At 40.1% G+C, this 12,127-nt stretch overlaps 1 non-coding gene across 1 annotated transcript; it reads right to left on the bottom strand.

Annotated features, from left to right (window-relative positions):
• Positions 1-769: 769 nt before the first annotated feature.
• Positions 770-875, bottom strand: LOC130462213 (small nucleolar RNA R71). Its single transcript, XR_008922331.1, has one exon. It is a non-coding gene; the product is annotated as a small nucleolar RNA R71 (small nucleolar RNA).
• Between the last annotated feature and the right edge of the window lie 11,252 nt (positions 876-12,127).

The following is a 12,127-nucleotide window of genomic DNA, read 5'->3' as shown; positions in this document are numbered from 1 at the left end:
GAACAGATTGTATCCTGTCCCATAATTTGAGATTCGTTAAATAAAAAGGAGAAATAGCAAAGTCAAAGTGGTTAGTTTTCTGAGAACCGTGACGCACCTCTCAAGGGTGTGTCGTAATGTGTCCCTTTTCGATGATTTAATTGCTTTCCTCGCCATTTTTTATGAACTGTTAAACTAACTAAATCTGGTTGTTCTATCACGCCTAACAAATATAATATTTTTGGGAAATCGGATTATCATGCTAGGTCCCTTAATGCAATCTAAATCAGATAATCACGATCGATCTAGTATTATATGTTGCATATTGCTAAAACCAACTCAGATTAGTTTAATAGTTAACGCATGTCCCTTCAATTATTTATGCTGAGCTAGTAAGGATATCCTGCCTCTAGAGTTATCGACGAGCGAAGTACTCCTCTTGGTAGTTACAGTCCCCCGAACCCTCAATCTCTACCTTGCGGGTGTATGTTGAGAGATCCCCACATCAGGGATAACAAGGGAACCTACGGCCATCGTGGTCAAACATAATTGCACTCCCTTTATGTCACGATAACCGGGTTTTGTCAGTTTTTCTCATTGTTGTTAAAAACCGAATGGCGACTCCTATATTACTAGTCAATTGGGTGTATACTCACGGGAAATCCAATTACACTTGATTGAATAAAAGAATCGTCACACCCAGGAGGGACGAGGTCACGCATTAGCCTCGTGCTTTTTCGACCCCCTCACACATTCCTTAGTAAGTTCTACTCGCATGGAAAGACCGCGGAGTATCGGCACAAAATTCAATCCTTTGAGCAAAAACGTGATGAATCCCTATTTGAAGTTTGGGATCTATTCAAGGAATACCAAAGGGAGTGTCCTCAACACGGAATACCTAAGTGGCTCCTCCTCCAAACTTTCTACTTGGGACTTAGCCCGACCTCCAAGACAAGTCTTGATGCGCGGGGAGGGTGGTCCAATCATGAATAAGACGGAGGACCAAATAGGAGAGATAATCGAAGATGTCGTGCAAAACTATCAAGCATGGCATGTGGGGACTAGGAATTATGATAGCAAAAGCAAGTATGAAGAGGGCAAGGGTTCGGCTTTCGCTTTGGAGCAAGCCAATTGAAGGAAATATGTCCTTCACCCAAGGTGCATTAAGTCTAATACCAAGGTTCAGATTAATTGCGAACAATTAATTCAGTGAGATCAAGTGATCGGAACAGCTAGCTGGAGCAATGCTTTCGATCAGTGAGTTCTAATGGATATTGAACTCACAACTTACTCTTGACTGAACCTACAAGGTCACACCAATGACACGTAACAGATCACCGGATTAAATGAATCGGAAATTCATTTAATAGCTTTTCGGGAATTAGTTAGAAACGTATTATACGATACGACCTTTGTCGGAATCGTATATCGTATCGCGAATATTCGTAAGCTGGGCTACACGAATAAATAGTATCGTACGATGGTGATTCGTCGTATACAAAACGATAAATAATATATCGGAAATATATTAAATCGCGAATACGAAGGGCATCGGAGTTGTCGGCCCGTCGAGCCAAGCACGTAAGCGTGCAAAGCCCAACGAGCCAGCAAGCTCGCGAGCAAAGGCGAGCAAGGCCAGCCCATTGGGCGCGAGCACGCAACAGAACGCAACAGCGAATCGCAGCGACGAGCGAGCAGGCCCACGGCCCAACTGCTCGGCGCGCGCGCTGTGGGCTTCGGCCTTCAGTGTGTCGCTGGGCGCGGGCGTGCGGTCCGTGTGTGCTTGCGTGATGTGGCCGGTCAAGGCCTTTGGTTCTTGGCCGGTTACATCATTAATACAATAGGTCAATTGTATCATTCCAACAACACACAATTCATATTACTCAAACCCTAGAGACACAGAGAACCCTAATTCTCTATGTGCCTCCAAAGTGAGTTCTTCCCAAAAGCAAAGTATCTTGATCAATTGTCTAAGCTACGATAATCAAGACGGATCTGATCGTGTCGGTGAACCAAGTAGAGGAACGACAAGTGGAGTTCTTTGTTCGTGTTCTTTGACAGATTATTGTGGAAAACACGCTTCGAATGTAAGTTTTCTTAATCTGTGCTTTATACATGTTTCCTAGCTTTGGGGATTGTTCCGCACATGTTATTATGTTTAACTGTATTCCCCTACAGTGGTATCAGAGTCTCATGTATTCAAAGCATGAATTAGCATGATTATTATTGTTTTTGCATCTGTCGAAAAATTTGGAATTTTTGTTGATTTTTCGGAATTTTTTCGAATTATTGGATGAATTGCGTAATAATCAGGTCCGAAATAAAAAATGTTCGCTTTTTCGTTTTTTAAAACCCTAATCTGATGGAAAACGATTGTCTAATATCAACTCATGAGAACGGAATTGCAAAAGCAGGCCTCGAAGTATCGTTTTTTCGGCGTTTTTGTTAATTTTTCATTAAAAATTAAAAGTGTCGGACAGTAATTCAATTAAATGGTCGACCTAAACTACTCGGAATTTCTTGAAATTTTGATACAATGTTTCTGGATACATTTTTGATCTATGGTAAAGAATTTCAGATTTTTCCGATAAGAATAAACCCTAATTTTGCCTTTCCCCAATTCGTAAAATTTGAAACCCTAATTGAATTTTAATTAATTTTGGTTTAATAATTAGGTTAATTGGGAAATGGGGTATAATTTCATGGGTCAGTGGCTAATTTTAAAAATTATTGGATTAAAATTTTGAATGGTTTCGTTAATTTTAATCGCACTTAAACCAAATTATTAAAAATCTGAAATTTAATTGTTTATGAACGATTTAAAGCTTCGGATTTTATTAATTAAAAGTTCAAACTTTAATGTTGAATCGATCGTTCTTAAAAGTTTGAATATTGTTAGCCCTTGATTTATTAATTTTACGAAATTGGATTGTCGCTAAAGTTTATTAAATCGTTAAAAATCGTTGTTTTTCGAAAATAAAATCGTAACCTTTTTGAAAAATAAAATTAATGCAAGTTCGTGAATTAAATTTAATTTTAATTACGTTGGTCCGTATTACGAACCAAAGGCACGAACATGAGCATGGTGGACGTATGGCTCGTCGAGCCATACGAGGCCATTGTGCTTGGACCGAGCCGCATGCGACACGGGTAGTAGCAGCTACGCTGCGTGCCTCATGCGCGCTGGGCGAGGAAGGGCAGGCGAGCATTGCTTGCGGGGCTGCGACGAAGCAAGGCGCAAGCCTTGCGACGTCCAGCACACACACGATGCACAACACGCATGCAGGGGCAGCTATGCTGCGGGGACGCGGTGCGCGCGCGCGATGGGGCTGGGGGTGTGCGAGCCTTGCTTGTGCGCTCTTGGGCCTCACGCAAGGCATGGGGATGGGCGCAAGCCTAGCCCGACTAAGTAATTGGACTTTTTTGTTAAAAATCGTTTAATTCGTTGGGCTTCGTATATTTGCATTAATTTGGGCTAACGGGATATTTAATTTAATATTTTATTTGCTTGGGCCGGGCCGCGAGTTTTAATTTAATATTTCATAATTAATTATCCGGAATAATTATTGGTTTGAGTGGGAGCCACTAAATGAAATTAAAATGAAATAATTATTTTTTAATTATTTTCGTAGGTCGCAATATTTTAATTAAATTCAATTTTAATTAGAATAAAGTCTAAGGATTAATAATTTGGAAATTGATTAATCTTTTAGGACGCGTTTATGTGAACGTGAATTTTAATTAATTCACGTAAATACTTGCATATTAATATGGGCCATTCGTTTTAGCACACGAATAGGTGAATGCATAGAATATCTATTTTATGTAATGCAGGTACTCCAAGTGACTAGTATGGCCAATTTAGGATAGTTAAATACGGCCTGCGTACCGTTCTATCTTTGAATGTAAAGTTTTAAATATGGTCTGCGTACCATGGAAATTTTGATGTAATTTATTATTTTCAAGTATTTCTAAGTTTAGAACTTTAAGTTAGCATTTGAACGAAGATTCAAGACGATGCCAAGCTAACAAGGAGGTGATGAAGATTGGATGCTTCAAGACAAAAGTTTTGGGCCATACTAGTTCACCATTTATTTATGCACTTCAATATATATATTAAGCGTGAATGTATGAATGTATGTATGCTTTGCATGAACAGGTTGTTTCCTATGAATCGATTAGTTTTAAGTTCACTAAATAATCGAACCAACATAGAAACAATTAGGTCCAAGTAATATTGAGTTTAAAAATTGCCTTCCAAATCAACACTTACAAAAATCTAGGGATCTAAGATAGTAGGTTTACGCTAAAGCGAGGTGCTATTTTAGTTGACTTAGGTGGTAAGGCGTCCTAAAGGAGCACGTTGATTGTGGTTACAACTCAAACAACAATGGCATTAAGTTGTGGCAATGGGATAAATTATGGCATTAATTTATTAACCAAGAGTAATTTGGAGATTACTAGCAATAGGTTTTGCTTACCTGAAATCTTAAACTACTTAAGACATGCTAAAGCTGCTTAAGGATTTAGGACTTTTGGGGTCTTGGAATCGTTTCATTCATTTTGGACCATGTTTTTGCTTTTTGCATGAATGAAATGTTTTAATAGCTTTAATGATTGCATGTTTTTGCTTTTATTTCAAAGTTATTGAATTGTATGACTGGTTATTTATTGCAAATTCTTTTCGATTGTAGTAATCAAAATGGCCGCAAACAATAACACCTTCAATCTGCGTTCAATTCTCGACAAGGAGAAGTTGAATGGCAACAATTTCCTCGACTGGCAAAGGAACTTACAAATAGTTCTTATGCATGAGGAAAAAGAATATGTCCTTGAGGAAGAGTTACCGGAAGAGGCTGGGCCGGAGGTAACTCAAGCTGCCCTTAATCGTTGGATTCAAGCCAACAGGGATGTCAAATGTGTGATGCTTGCATCCATGAGTCCTGAACTTCAGAAAACGTTCATTAACTCGGATGCTTACCAAATCATCTCGGAGTTGAAGAACATGTTTCAGGACCAAGCCAGAATCGAAAGATTCGAGACTCAGAGGTTGATCCTTGAGACTAAGCTCAAGAAAGGAGAACCAATGAGCCCACATGTTCTTAAAATGATTGGACTCTTTGAGAACATGAGAGCTCTAGATTCTGACGTCTCAAATGAAATGGCTATTGACATCATTCTCCATTCGCTTCATAATGGCTATGATCAGTTCAAGTTGAATTACAACATGAACAGCATGGAGAAATCTCTTACTGAGCTTCACGGTATGCTGAAAACCGCTGAAAAGATGCTCAAGCAAGAGAACAAGCACGATATGCTTATGGTGCGTAAGGGCAAGAACTTCAAGAAATCAGGCAAGAATAAGGGCAAGAAGGGTAAGGGAAAGGCTTCGCCCTCATCCAAGTCCAACGGCGCCAGTTTTGGTAAACAGAAAAGGGAGACTCGTTCTCCTGTCGACTCTGAATGCTTCTACTGCAAGAAGAAGGGGCATTGGAAGAGGGATTGCTTGAAGAAGAAGGAAGATGAGAAGAACGGGAACGTTGCTTCTACTTCAGGTATGTATGTTATACATTGTAATCTTGCTAATTCTACTTCTTGGGTATTAGATACTGGTTGTGGCTCACACTTATGTTCCAATTCACAGGGACTGAGGAGAAGTAGAAGGCTTGATAAAGGCGAAATGGATCTACGCGTGGGAAATAAAGCACGGATTGCTGCATTAGCCGTAGGATCTTATTTTATTTCTTTGCCTAGTGGGTTTGTTTTGGAACTAGAAAACTGTTACTATGTTCCTAGTATCACCAGAAACATTATTTCCATTTCAAGTTTGGATTCTAAAGGTTTTAGTTTTCAATTTAAAGACAATAGTTGTTCTTTTTCTTTGAATGGAATGTTTTATGGTTCAGCACAACAAGAAACGGTCTTTATGTGCTAGATACGAGCAAACACATTTATATCATAAATACCAAAAAGGCTAAAACTGGTGATTCGGATCTCACATTTCTGTGGCATTGTCGATTAGGCCATATAAACATAAAGCGCATGGAATTACTTCAACGGAAAGGAATTCTAGAATCATTCGACTTAGAGAAGATTGATCAATGCGAATCTTGTTTACTTGGCAAAATGACAAAGCAACATTTCTCAAAGGTGGGAGAAAGAGCAAGCGAACTACTAGGGCTAATACATACGGACGTATGTGGGCCTATGAGTACGAAAGCTATAGGTGAGTTCAGCTATTTCATAACGTTTACGGACGACTTCCGTAGATATGGCTATATTTACTTAATGAAGCACAAGTCTGAATCGTTTGAGAAATTCAGAGAATTTCAAAATGAAGTAGAGAATCAACATGGCAAGAAAATCAAAGCTCTAAGATCGGATCGAGGAGGTGAATATCTTAGCCACGAGTTTGATGACCATCTAAAAGAATGCGGTATTCTTTCTGAATTGACTGCTCCGGGGACACCTCAATGGAATGGAGTGTCGGAACGGAGAAACAGGACCTTACTCGATATGGTCAGGTCAATGATGGGTCAGGCCGAACTTCCTTTATAGTTCTGGGGACATGCGTTGCAAACTGCAGCACTCACACTGAATCGTGCTCCGTCAAAAGCTATTGAAAAGACTCCATACAAATTATGGACTGGGAAACTTCCAAAGTTGTCTTTTCTGAAGATTTGGGGTTGCGAAGCATATGTCAAGCGATTAATTTCGGACAAGCTACAACCTAAATCTGACAAATATTTCTTCGTTGGGTATCCAAAAGAAACTATGGGGTATCATTTCTAATACAAGTCAGACAACAAGGTATTCGTTGCTCGTGACGGTGTCTTTTTGGAAAGAAATCATATTTCCAAATTGACAAGTGGGAGAATAATAGACCTCGAAGAGATTCGAGACGAACAACGAACTTAGAACTCTTTAGAAGCAGTTCAAGTTGATGAACCTCCAAGGCCTTTAGAAGAGCCAGTGGGAGTAGTTCCTCAAAACGTTGTTGCCCCTCGTAGGTCAAATAGAACTATTTTTCAGCCAGAAAGATGGACAGGCGTCCTCTTGACTGAAAACTTAGACGTTCTCATATTGGATAGTGATGAACCTTTGACTTACCAGCAAGCTATGAAGATCCCAAGCTCCATTAAATGGTTAGAGGCCATGCAATCTGAAATAGACTCCATGTCTGAAAATCAAGTCTGGGATTTGGTTGATTTGCCGGATGGGTTCACACCTATCGGATGCAAATGGGTCTTCAAGTTGAAGAAAGACAAAGATGGAATTGTATACATATACAAGGCTAGATTGGTAGCAAAAGGTTACAGGCAAGTTCACGGCGTTGACTACGATGAAACCTTTTCTCCAGTCGCGATGCTTAAGTCTATTCGGATAATCCTTGCGATTGCCGCTTTTCATGACTATGAAATATGGAAAATGGATGTCAAAACTGCCTTCTTGAACGGTGTTCTTGAAGAGACTGTGTTCATGACACAGCCGGAGGGTTTTGTCGATCAAAAGAACCAAGGAAAGGTATGCAAGCTTAAGAAGTCCATCTACGGACTAAAGCAGGCATCAAGGAGTTGGAATAAACGATTTGATGAAGCAGTCAATAAGTTTGGCTTCATCAAGAATCAGGACGAATCTTGTGTATACAAGAAGGTCAGTGGGAGTAAAATTGCATTCCTAGTCTTGTATGTTGACGACATACTGCTTATTGGAAACGACATTCCTATGTTGGAGTCTGTGAAGACTTGGCTCGGGAAGTGTTTCTCAATGAAGGACTTAGGAGAGGCACAGTACATATTGGGCATCAAGATCTATAGGGATAGATCTAAGAGGATGATTGGACTAAGCTAAAGCACTTACATTGACAAAGTGCTAGCTAGGTTCAATATGATGGAAGCCAAGAGAGGCCATCTACCCATGTCACATGGCATATATCTAAGCAAGAATCAGTGTCCCAAAACATCTGATGAGCGTAGAAAGATGAGTGGAATTCCATACGCTTCGAGATTTGCAAGGTTAGAACTGACGACAACGTCGCGGATCCATTGACTAAACCGTTGCCACAAGTGAAACACAACACACATGTAGCAACCATGAGAATCAAGCATGTTGGAGAATGGCTTTGATTTTCTAAGTATTGTTTTAGAACATCTGTTAGATCTATGTTTAAAATAATTGGTTTAACCATTTCATATTTATGAAATTTATTTATTTCATATTCATTTAATTGTGGTTTAGAATTAAATGATAAGTCCATGTGATTCAAATCATTCAAATGGGATGTCAAGATGGATTCTTCGACAAATAAACACCCATAAGTGAACTTGATTATTGAAGTCACAAAGGATCCCTAATCCAGGTCATTGAAAGGTGGACGACCAATGACTAATGAAGATTAGATTGCAAGTAGATTACTTAGTTCTGTTTCTTGAACTAGAGTGACTGGATGTCAGAATCTTTTGCATAGTTACTTATTGGATCCTGTATCGGATTGACCATGAGAACGCTTTAAGAGATTAAAGCCTTGTCATAGGTAGTTCTCATTAATGTTGATTAGAAACCGTTCCTCAGAACATGAGCGATTATGTCTGCTCGTTTGAGAATTAGTTCGCTTTGATACTAGCTAAACGTCGCACCGTAAAAGGAGGCTATAAAAGCAGTTATTGGGCGTATTATGAATCAAAGTGAGTGTTCATAGATTGCAAGAATGGATTGTCCTCCTATCTTTGATAGGATATGGTGTTGTTGTGTAACAAGGCTTCTCGGAGAGTTAGATACTGTAAAATGCATGGCCGTGCTCAGAATGGTTAGGCTTAACCTTCTGCAAAAGTTTGACAGTTGAACTCTGTAATCCGAGAAACACTTCTGGACCTAATAAGGATGGCTTGGATCTTACCTTATGTTCAGTAAGTAACACTAAGTGACAAACGAATGTGGATGCACACTTGTCTGAATGACAAGTGGGAGATTGAACGAAATATGTCCTTCACCCAAGGTGCATTAAGTCTAATACCAAGGTTCAGATTAATTGCGAACAATTAATTCAGTGAGATCAAGTGATCGGAACAGCTAGCTGGAGCAATGCTTTCGATCAGTGAGTTCTAATGGATATTGAACTCACAACTTACTCTTGACTGAACCTACAAGGTCACACCAATGATACGTAACAGATCACCGGATTAAATGAATCGGAAATTCATTTAATAGCTTTTCGGGAATTAGTTGGAAACGTATTATATGATACGACCTTTGTCGGAATCGTATATCGTATCGCGATTATTCGTAAGCTGGGCGACACGAATAAATCGTATCGTACGACGGTGATTCGTCGTATTCGAAACGATAAATAATATATCGGAAATATATTAAATCGCGAATACGAAGGGCATCGGAGCAGGAAGCTTTTTTCTCAAGTTTGACATTTTATAAAGAATGCTAAGCTCGCGAGCAAAGGCGAGCAAGGCCAGCCCATTGGGCGCGAGCACGCAACAGCGCATCGCAGCGACGAGCGAGCAGGCCCACAGCCCAGCTGCTCGGCGCGCGCGCTGTGGGCTTCGGCCTGCAGTGTGTCGCTGGGCGTGGGCGTGCGGTCCGTGTGTGCTTGCGTGATGTGGCCGGTCAAGGCCTTTGGTTCTTGGCCGGTTACATCATTAATACAATAGGTCAATTGTATCATTCCAACAACACACAATTCATATTACTCAATCCCTAGAGACACAGAGAACCCTAATTCTCTATGTGCCTCCAAAGTGAGTTCTTCCCAAAAGAAAAGTATCTTGATCAATTGTGTAAGCTACGATAATCAAGACGGATCTGATCGTGTCGGTGAACCAAGTAGAGGAACGAAAAGTGGAGTTCTTTGTTCGTGTTCGTTGACAGATTATTATGGAAAACACGCTTCGAGTGTAAGTTTGATTAATATGTGCTTTATACATGTTTCCTGGCTTTGGGGATTGTTCCGCACATGTTATTATGTTTAACTGTATTCCCCTACACCAATATCATTGAAAAGCTTAGCTCAAGACTTGAGAAGCTTGAGAGTGTTCCTAGTCAACCACCATCTCCATCAATGATTCCTCCACCGTCGGTCACACTTCTCACTAGGGGGAGGGAAAGAATAGTTCCTACAACACCATGCCTCTTGATACGTCTTTTTGTGATATTTGTGGTGAACATGGTCATTTCCCTAGCATGTGCCATTTATTGCATAATGTCTCATATGTTGGAACATGGATCTCCTTATGAGCAAGAATTTGATGTAGAGTATGCAAATGCTATGAATGAAAGACCTAGGTATGATGGGCCTCCAAACCCAAACTTTAATAGACAAGCACCTAGAGGCCCTCCTATGCATGCCTATCAAGGTGGATCCTACCAAGGCCAAGGCCAAGGAGGAGGGTTTTATAACCAAGGTCGGGTTAACTATAGGGGGCAAGGCTATCAAGGCCAAACTCCCTATGGTCAACCCCATGGCCTAGGTAATCAAACTCAATACAACCAAGCTAGTTATAACCCAAACCACCAAGGTGGAGGGGGTTACAACTACCAATATGGACAATATAGGGGAGTTTCTCAATACTCAAGTCATCTCTACTACACAAAATAGTTTCACGAAAATGTTTATTGGATGGTGGTAATGAACATAACAAGTAAATCGCAAGATCCTCATCATCTAAAACAACATCAATATTTTGAAGATTTATAACAATCGAAAAGAACTCATCTAAATGAGACTTAAGAGAATTACCTTTCTCAAGCCGAAGATCATAGAGTCTACTCTTGAGTAGTAGACGATTGGTGACACTTTTAGCCATATAAAGAGCCTCCAACTTCGACCATAGATCATCGGCCGTTTTTTCCTTGGCAACTTCCCTCAATACTTCATTCGAGAGGCAAAGTTGTATCGCCGACAAAGCCTTCAAATCAATCTCCTCTCACTTCTCTTCCGCCATGGTAGTGGCTTTCTTATCCTTCCCTTCAAGAGCCTTGTGCACACCATTTTGTATCAAAATAGCTTTCATTTTCAATTGCCAAAGGCCAAAGTTGATTGACCTATCAAACTTCTCATTATCCAACTTCATTGTCGACATGAGTATTCAATACTCCCCAAGAAATCAAACAAACAACCCAAACACAACCTTAGCTCTTGATACCAATTGTTATGAATGAAGGACCCTTTTGGGCTTGAATGTTGATTTGTATGACAAATTTAATGTTGGAATAATGAGAAGAAATAAATGAACAAATTAAAACAATACACAAAGATTTAAGGTGGTTCTCTCTTCAATGAGCTACATCCACCATGGGGGAGGGTTTGGAGCTTGTATTACTCTTCAATGGAGAAAGGATTACAAAGAGGAATTCTCAAAGGTGAAGAAGAAAGAATTCTATGTATGCTTAGATCTAGGGTTTCAACCTCACTTGTGTTTCTCTCTCTTAATTCTGAAATTCTCATTACATTTGGTATTTAATTATAGTGTTAGACATCAAACCAATCTAAGGGACAAGAAAATGCCACGTCGATTGAACCTCGTGGAGAAGAAAATATTTCACACGCAAAGGTTCGGTCGAACCTTTACAGGGTTTGGCCGAACCAAGGTCAGGTTCGGCCGAGCTTACCCAAAGTTCGGGCGAACCTCCAAAATCTCAAAGCTACTGACTCTCTTCAGGTTCGGTCGAACTTCCAGCAGGTTCGGCCGAACTTCCAGCAGGTTCGGCCGAACTTCCAGCAGGTTCGGCCGAACTTCCAGCAGGTTCGACCGAACCTCCCCTGCTTCATGACAGCTTCTTGTAAAATAGTCATAACTCCCTCATTTCCCATCCAAAATGAGCTTATGACCAGGCGTTGGAAATCTATTGAGCCAAGCTTTCACCTCCAACTTGAATCAACTGAATCTAATGAGTAGATCATGAGATATGTCCATTTGAAGTCAGACCTTCCACTATAACACCCTAACATCCTTCAATGAAGATTCGAGGCACGCATAACATACTGATTTCGATTTTCCAATCGAATTTGAAGTTGCGGATTTCGAACATGGCGATGAACATAGAGACTATAACCTGTAATTTTGAATAAAAAATTATGGAATTGAAAGAGATGATACGATGTATCTTTAAACTGACTAATTAAGATGTATCTTAAATT

This window comes from Spinacia oleracea, chromosome 5, assembly GCF_020520425.1.
Source record: "Spinacia oleracea cultivar Varoflay chromosome 5, BTI_SOV_V1, whole genome shotgun sequence".
NCBI classification, from domain to species: domain Eukaryota; kingdom Viridiplantae; phylum Streptophyta; class Magnoliopsida; order Caryophyllales; family Amaranthaceae; genus Spinacia; species Spinacia oleracea.
The sequence above is the reverse complement of the archived record's forward strand: the minus strand, read 5'-3'. Positions and strand labels throughout refer to the sequence as shown.